Raw genomic sequence first — 8,503 nt, forward strand, 5'->3', positions numbered from 1 at the left:
CATTATGCAATCGACGCATCGATTAAAGAGCAAGAGTCTAGAGCCACCCATAGGTTATAAAAGTAAGGTTATAACCTCAAAAGAGAAAACTCGGGAGGGATAACTAGCCCATAGAGTTACTAACCATCTATTCAATCCACACCCTCAAAGAGAAATGGACAAATTGGTAGAAAACCAAAAACCATATGTAGTGGTTATTTAAAGCAGGAGCCTAAAACCTTTTCGTAGAGGGAATTCCCAGGCCCGACCTACATAAAGAAACCTTAAACGTCAAAGGAGTAAGGCTTTTATGTTAACCTGTAGTAAAATTCACCTAAAAAAATAGAGAACTCAACTTAGTTAAGTAAGGCAGTCTCAGATAAAAAAGGGCAGAAAGGCTTGTGCCCTAAAGGTACCGGCGTTGCTGGAAGTACTGGCAACCCCAGGGGGGAAGGGCATTGCCACCAACATCTTATGTGCCCAAAGGCACTGGCACCAATATCCACACCCATAGGCTAGTACTAACCCCGCTGCCAGAAACGATAATGCTGCAGTGGCAATAGTGGCCAAGGGCGGCGGAGATAACGGTCAAGGGATTCTGCAGAAAACACCTTGCCTAAAAGATAGGCAATGTCACCGTCACCAGTGGCAGCACAGACGTAAGAAGCAACATATCGCCAAAACGGGTACTATAAAACAGATTTTGAGTAGGAAAAATCTATATTTGGGTGTCGAAAGGTGGCGACATAACTGTTATTCAGGCGTTGTCATAGGCAGGTACGCCAAATATACCAGCGTTGTCGGAAGCACCGGCATCGCTAGGGGGTAAAATCGTCGCCGCCATCCTTCTATGTGACTTAAGGCGCTGGCACAGTCAACCCCTCCTTCAGACCAGTACTAGCCCCGCCGCCAATAACGGCAACACCGTTAGGGACAAAGGAGCCTAGAACGACAGAGACAAATGGCAATGGTTCCTGTAGAAAAAAACCATGCCGTAGCTGAAGGCAGCGCCGCCAGTGGAGGCACTGCCGCAAGCAGCGACGCATCGCCCGTATATGTACGATAGGACAGTGAGCCAAAAGGTGGCAGCAAAGCCGCAGACACCTGCACTGTCGTCAGTCAGATAGCTCACCCACTGCCGTATCAATATAGAAGGCCTGGGTCTCAGAATTATGACGTCACGGCTGGCGTCTTTACCGAGTTCTCTATTGCTGACATACTTACCCTCATTTATTTATTTTTTCTCTGTTCCTTTAACAGTATCGACTACCTACGTTCTTCTAACACCAGGTATGGTGCTTTTCTAAATATAATGAATCTTGCTACAAACCTGTTGAAATAGTTATTTCTGTTTTAATCCATTTATGTTACTTCATAAATTCATCAAGTATTGACCTGGACTAGGGCAGAGCATTATTTTTTCACCTTATTAACAGGTTGAAATAATAACAACAACAACAACAACAACAATGATAATAATAATAATAATAATAATAATAATAATAATAATAATCATAATAATATATATTTTTACCTCATTGTCATGATACTGTAATGATAACAATATAGCAATACATTTTTCACCTCGTTATCATACTATAATAATAACAATAATCACATTCTTGAAAGCCTAAGATTTTATTAAAGTAGTAATCTGCAACATACATGAAACATATTACACACAACAAGACAGCATTTTAAGGGAAATTACAAACAATTCATAGCATTTCAAAATGACATATTGAAATAGGGACAAACTTTCCTGCAAAATTACCTTAGTTGTCAGGTGTTGAAAGTTTTCTCTTTTTAATTTTTTTATGACTCATTGTGTTATTGCAACTCTGTAAAATTATTCAATAATATATTGGCCAAATGCCAGATACACATCCTAAGTAGTGTACTTACTGATCTACCACATGAGCAAATTTCATTCACATTAAAAAACTTTACCTGAAAATTTAAGAAACAAATACTTTTCGGACAAAGCACTTTTATCAATTATCCATCTTGAAGGAATATAAATGGTTTTGTTACAGCTAAAAGGAAAAAAGATTCTTATAAAATAAAATGAAATGACAATGGTAAACGATTAAAAAAGAAGATATTGAGGTAAATTTTATGAAGGTATTTATTCATATTCAAATCCCAAAACTCTTAGATTTTAAAGTAATAACAGGAATTCATTGGTTTGACCTTTCAGTCGATTTCTTTTCTGCGAGTAAATAACCCCTCCAACAACACTAAATAACCAATCGTTGGCTTCCAACAGAAGAGGGAGGGAGAGGGAGGTGCAGACAAATACTTTCCGGCAAAAAGTCCCATGATAGGAAATTAATTTTTATTTAATCGCCCTCTGCAAAGGATTCTATTTTCTTCAAAGAAATATATTTGAACATTTCATGTTCTATTAAAATAATTTTGTTCCCGGCTTCGTTTCTTGGGTTATCACATCATTTTTCAGGCGTTAGCTATATTTTCCCTTGTCGTTTTTGGGTGGAAGGAACCGGTAAATGTTGTATGGATATTTTTGACATGTGATAGTTCTTATAAACTAATCTTCGTGCATGACGTTAAAATTCCAAAGCTTCAGTATTTAATAAATCATAAAAAAATTACGCGAGACAGCAGCCAAATTTGCAACTCTGCACGTGACTGAACTTGTTAAAGTATCAAACTCGTCTTGTTCTTGTCAATTTTTCACACATCCATTTAGCGTTGCACCTTTTTTTCTGTAAATGTTCTCAACTTCTTTAAAAATAATGATACTCTAGATATTAAAATCTATAGATTATGCTGATACTTTAAAGTCACCAAACAAAATCCAAAACTAAATATAAATTTAAGTTGCAATCATACGAATTCCAAAGAATCGTTTTCAGAATAGGAAATTCAATGTATATTCTCCGTTTCTGATACCAGAAAAAGTTCCGATATTTTCGATTCTCGATTCCGAGTACTCTTCCCATCACTAATATATATATATATATATATATATATATATATATATATATATATATATATATATATATATATATATTACTACTTGGGCATGTTATTCTACGTTTAGAATTTATAGGCAATGTCTTGATGGATTTCATAACTGGAAGATAGCTTCTCTTCGGAAAAACTGCCCTGCAGATAATTTTCAAAATAACAGGATATTGCATTAAAGTTACTCTATATATTATTTCGTGTCAACACGTGTTTCGATTCTTCAGGACTACACTGGGTGATTGAATTACACTTTAATATATAGGCTATGACGGTGGAAATGTTGATGCCAAAATATTTGGAAAATCCAAAACTAATTGACAAAAATTGAAAAATTGCATGCCCTCCACTGTTTCGCTGAAATATACATTTTCACTTTTTGCAGTCAGATTGACAGTTCTCGACGAAAGTCATGTCATATTCAAAGCAGAGTAATTCGTGAAGCTTACACGCTCCATCAGAAATTAGATGTAATTCTGAAAACTATGCAAGACAGTTCGTCCGGAGAAAAGCTATCTTCCAGTTTTGAACGCCACCAAGACATTCCCTATTCATTATAAACGGTGAGTAAAACGCCTAAGTAATATATATATATATATATATATATATATATATATATATATATATATATATATATATATATGTATATATATATATATATATATATATATATATATATATATATATATATATGTGTGTGTGTGTATGTCTGTATTTTGCTAATACAAAAGCACTTTAGAAACCTTGATTTATTTATAACCAATGCAGTATTACTGCATATCAATTAAAACATAAGATAATTTTCTTCTATGAACTATCAATCAAACGAAATTAAAAATGTGAAATTGGAACCGACGAACAAATTATAGCTATACAAAATCGTAAGAAAAAAACATAGTATGATTAGAAAAGCGATAGCCTTGACTTGATAGATATTGTGATTGAGTTTTTTGAAAAGAATCAACATCGTCAGTATGTTTTTGGCATTTAAACCAAGTAGGCCTACCGGTGTTGATAGTCATTGTGTAAAAATTTCAATTGGTCATATGAAAATCGTCCCAAATTGCATTTTTTTTTATGCTGCAATTTGCTTTCAGATACGCAGAAATTGCGAGAGTACCATTTCAAACGCAGCCACCCCCCCCCACGGAAATTTTTTTCCTACGCCATTAATTTAGGTGTCCTTTATTTAAATTTTCAGAATCTTGTCACCCTGCTTACGTCCTGTTGCTTTTATGGCAGATTATGTTATTGTTAGACAATTTTTGAGAAAACATTCTTCATCCAAACTTTAAAATACTAGTAACCGATCAAACAAAATAAATTGAGTTGAATTATGATAAGAAATTTGTTGCCTATGCCTTTTGCCTTTATATTATTAAAAACACTGCCGCGTTCTCGTACGGCCACATGAGATACAAAACAGTGACGGTAAATTTAAAATTTCATCACATCCCAGTTTGAAACTGCACTACAGTGTAATACTGCCTTACACCCTGTTCCTCTCGTGGCAGATCGTGTTATTAATGACTATATAACAAGTGAAGTAGCAATGCAATATGTTTAGTTTACGGCATTTGCCAAGATATTCAAACATACCAAGCTGGAATTACCGGCTTTTGTATATAAACCGACAGGTAATGCAGTTATAAACCTCAAAATTTTTATATTACTACTGTAAATCCAATAAGTAAACTATGTATAACTCTTACCTTGCATAATACCCAGTATGAAATCCAATATTAGAGGATAGAATACAATTCACAAAGGGAGCATTGCTCGGATGAAGACAGATTGCAGACTGAGTTTGAACGCTTGCCGCTTGGACCAACCGACAAAGGCTATTACGTCATAGCCCTCACACAGCCGGCATGCTCAGGCCTTCTGTATTAAGACGGCAGTGGCTCACCCCTCAGGGAGAGGCTTACCGATGGCCATGGAAGGTTACATAATAATAAATTCCATGCTATGTCCATCCCCGAAAGACAATGATAAAAAGAGAAACTATACCCATGCAATGAAATAAACGGCATGCCGTCAGAGACGGCAGCTGCCGTCCAATCGAAAAATCTCAGAGGCTAAGAGATAGCAGACATTCATGTAAGTCGGCGCACCGACATGATGACATTACCCTTCGCAAAGTAGAGTTCCAAAAGACTGCGCAGTCCTAACATGAGAGATCATGAGCCAATGCAGAATGGCTAAGCCTAATAAGTCGATGCCACAGGTAAATCGAGAAATCCCAGAGGCTATGATGGAACGGCAGAACAAGTAAGTCGGAACACCGACAAGGAGAAATCACCCTTCGCAAAGGGGAACTCCAAAAAACTGCTCAGTCCAACCATGGGAGATCAAGAACGGATTTAGCATGGCGGCCCAACGGATTCGCCAAGGAAGGAAACCTTTGCCATCATGGTAAAAAATTGTTGTTATTAACGGCACACTTAGGTAACAGCATTGGCATAAGAACAATCCCCTATACGAGGCTTCATCTGCAGTCAGTAACGGCAATGTTGGTAAGAATGGCAGCAAAGTCAGATGACAATAGTTCCCACAGAAACATCATGCCGTAAGCAAAGGTTGTGGCGGTACAGGCCACACTGCCTTAAATAGCGATATCGCGTATCACTATCGCATGCCCAAGAAAAAAATGCCGTCGGAGACGACAAAGCCGTGAGTACTGGCAATGCCATCAGTCTGACAACTCGCTCTACATAAAGGGGTAAGCTGACGGGTCTATAAGACCAGAACTACGAAGGGATTAGGCCTCACCACAACAATAGTAAAAACACAGCATTATAAATAAAATTAAGTTCAATATCAGAAACCCGAAGACTCACCATGGAGAGGTGTAAGGACATAAAGTAAAATTTCTATTACTCTATCTAAAATTCTCATAGGCTAGGATACAGGAGTACACAACTGTCAGCGCACCAACAGGAAAAAACTCACCCTTCGCAAAGGGGAACACGATAGAACTACCATAAGCCAACATGAGAACATATGAATGAATGTAGCATGATGGACCAACGAACATGCCGTCGAAGGATAGGCTAGGCCTGGATACGGCAAGTCAAAAGAAACATCCCAGAATCTAAAAGAAAAGGCAGTAAGACAGTCAGCAAACCGACTAAACAAGATAAGTGAGCTCACCCTTTGCAAAGGGGAACTCCTAAAAACTGCACCTTTCAAGCCCTGAGAGAATTGAGATGCATCTCGCACAATGGCCAAGAGCCTAAGAGTACCGAGAAACGCCAACAAGTGGGACAAAAATCTCAGAGACTGGTATGAATGAGTAAAAACCTTCCCGAGGGAAGAGACCACTGTCAACGAAACCAGAACTAAAGACCAAAAACGAAAACGGCGAGTCCATGTATAACGAACAACTTACTGTCTCTAGGCTAGGCTAACTGAAATTGATAAGAACTCAAAAAGACATAAATAATAAAAATGCAATGTAAATGCTAACTTAAAATAGAGCCCAAAGCATTGTAATGCTAGAAAACTACTAGCTAACATGAAACTTACCAAATAAACAAGTAAACACGAAAAAGAAGCAATCAGGTACGAAACCCGACGCCATGGCTACCTGGACTTGAAGCGCTCAGACTTCCTCTCACACAAGAGCTAAAATAAAACTCCCCGAAGGGAACCAAAGCAAAAACAGCTAAAAGAAAAGGCAAAGAGAGGTAGGTACTCAACTTTGACGAAGAAGAGGAAGCTGACATACGAAGAAAATCTTCGTAAAAAGGGGAAAAGAGCTCACACAAAAATATCATACAGAAGCAAAAAAGCTGCGGAGAAGGAATGAAGCGACAGGGTCATATGGGAGCACCGAAAGGTGATAGGATATGTAACGGCTCCTCACTTATCCTTCCCATTAGAGGATTAGAATGGGAAAGGTCTATTCGGGGTGCAGATACCTATGGTTATCTTAGGATACGTCCCTGATTATACACGATAGTCGTTCCGGGTGTTAGAACCCCGTGATGCCTGACGGAAATTTTCTTATAATATCAATCGCAGAAATATTATATTATCAACCATTTCTTATCCACTGCCGAACAAAGACCTCAGATATGTCCTTCAACTTGCATCTGTCTTTGGTCTTTTTGTGCCAGCCCATGCCTGCAAACTTTCTTAGTTTGTCAATCTTTTCTTCCTTCCCCTGCTTCTGTTATAATCTCCATAGTTTTTTGAGTTGTAAGTAGCTTATGTTCTAAGGCTTTAGTAAGGCTCTAAGTTTCTGATGCATAAGTTAATACTGGTGGGTCCATCTCATTGAATACTTTTCTTTATAGAGAAAGTGTCATTCTAATTCTCATAAACTCATTTTGTTTACCAAATGCTGTCTATCACATGCTTATCCTTCTTTTAATTTCGATCACGTGTCCTGGAGAAACGTTTACTGTCTGTCCTAAGTATGTATATTCATTACCAATTAACCTCTTTGCACTGCCCATAAAAAATTAGTTCAACAAGCTTTTAACTAGGCTCTATAAGGCTCTAGAAGACTTGGAAGATCGAGGCCTACATGGCTGAGGATTATGAGGTGGGACGTAAGAGATAATGAATGGAGAAATATTGATTTAACAGCTCTAGAAAGAGATAACTGGCCAAATATAACCGAGGCCATTTGCGTCAATGGGCGTAGGAGGAAATGATGATGATGATGATGATGATGATATATATATATATATATATATATATATATATATATATATATATATATGTACATATATATGTATAAATATACATATATATATTTATATATATATATATATATATATATATATATATATATATATATATATATATATGTACATATATATGTATAAATATACACACACACACACACACACACACATATATATATATATATATATATATATATATATATATATATATATTCTTACGAAGCTGGTCTAGTGTAGAGTAAATAATTTACTAATGTATTTTATTTATATATTTCATATGTACATTGAAGAGATAAATAGTCAGCTCTTAAGATGAGTTCCTCTCATGTAAGTATAAGTTTTTATGTAAATTACAGTAGACTTTCGTTGCTAATTTTATTGTATTTTTCATTCTTCAGTATATGTAAACTTATTATTTCACGTATTTTTGTTACAAAGTCTTAGGTAAATCTGTTTGAGAGTGTTCTGTGATCTGTGCGAGATATGAACAAGGGCATATGTAGATGTTTATTTTTACATTTTTATATGGTATTGTGTCATGTTTGTGAAAAATATGCGATTCTTATTTTGCCATATGCTATGGAAGAATCTCGAAAATCCTAGTGTCAGATTGTATCTTCTTTTTTTATTTACGAGAATGATGGGTGGGCAGAGCAGCTGAGAGGGAGAGTTGCCTGAAACTAGTTTGGCCTCTTGACAATTTTATCTAGTTGATAACTCTGATGCCTTTAGGCCAACCCCCCATGCTTCCAGATCTCGGACCTAGAATCTTCTGGAAGTAGCTAAGTGTCATATATAAGCAATCCCAGGGATGCTTAGATCAGACAGAGAAATCC

At 36.7% G+C, this 8,503-nt stretch overlaps 1 protein-coding gene across 2 annotated transcripts in view; it reads right to left on the reverse strand.

Moving 5' to 3' along the window:
* The window catches only part of LOC137619184 (uncharacterized), an 814,382-nt gene that overhangs the window by 215,778 nt on the left and 590,101 nt on the right, over nt 1–8,503 (reverse strand). The window lies entirely within an intron of this gene.

Source organism: Palaemon carinicauda, chromosome 2, assembly GCF_036898095.1.
Source record: "Palaemon carinicauda isolate YSFRI2023 chromosome 2, ASM3689809v2, whole genome shotgun sequence".
In the NCBI taxonomy this organism is placed as follows: Eukaryota; Metazoa; Arthropoda; class Malacostraca; order Decapoda; family Palaemonidae; genus Palaemon; species Palaemon carinicauda.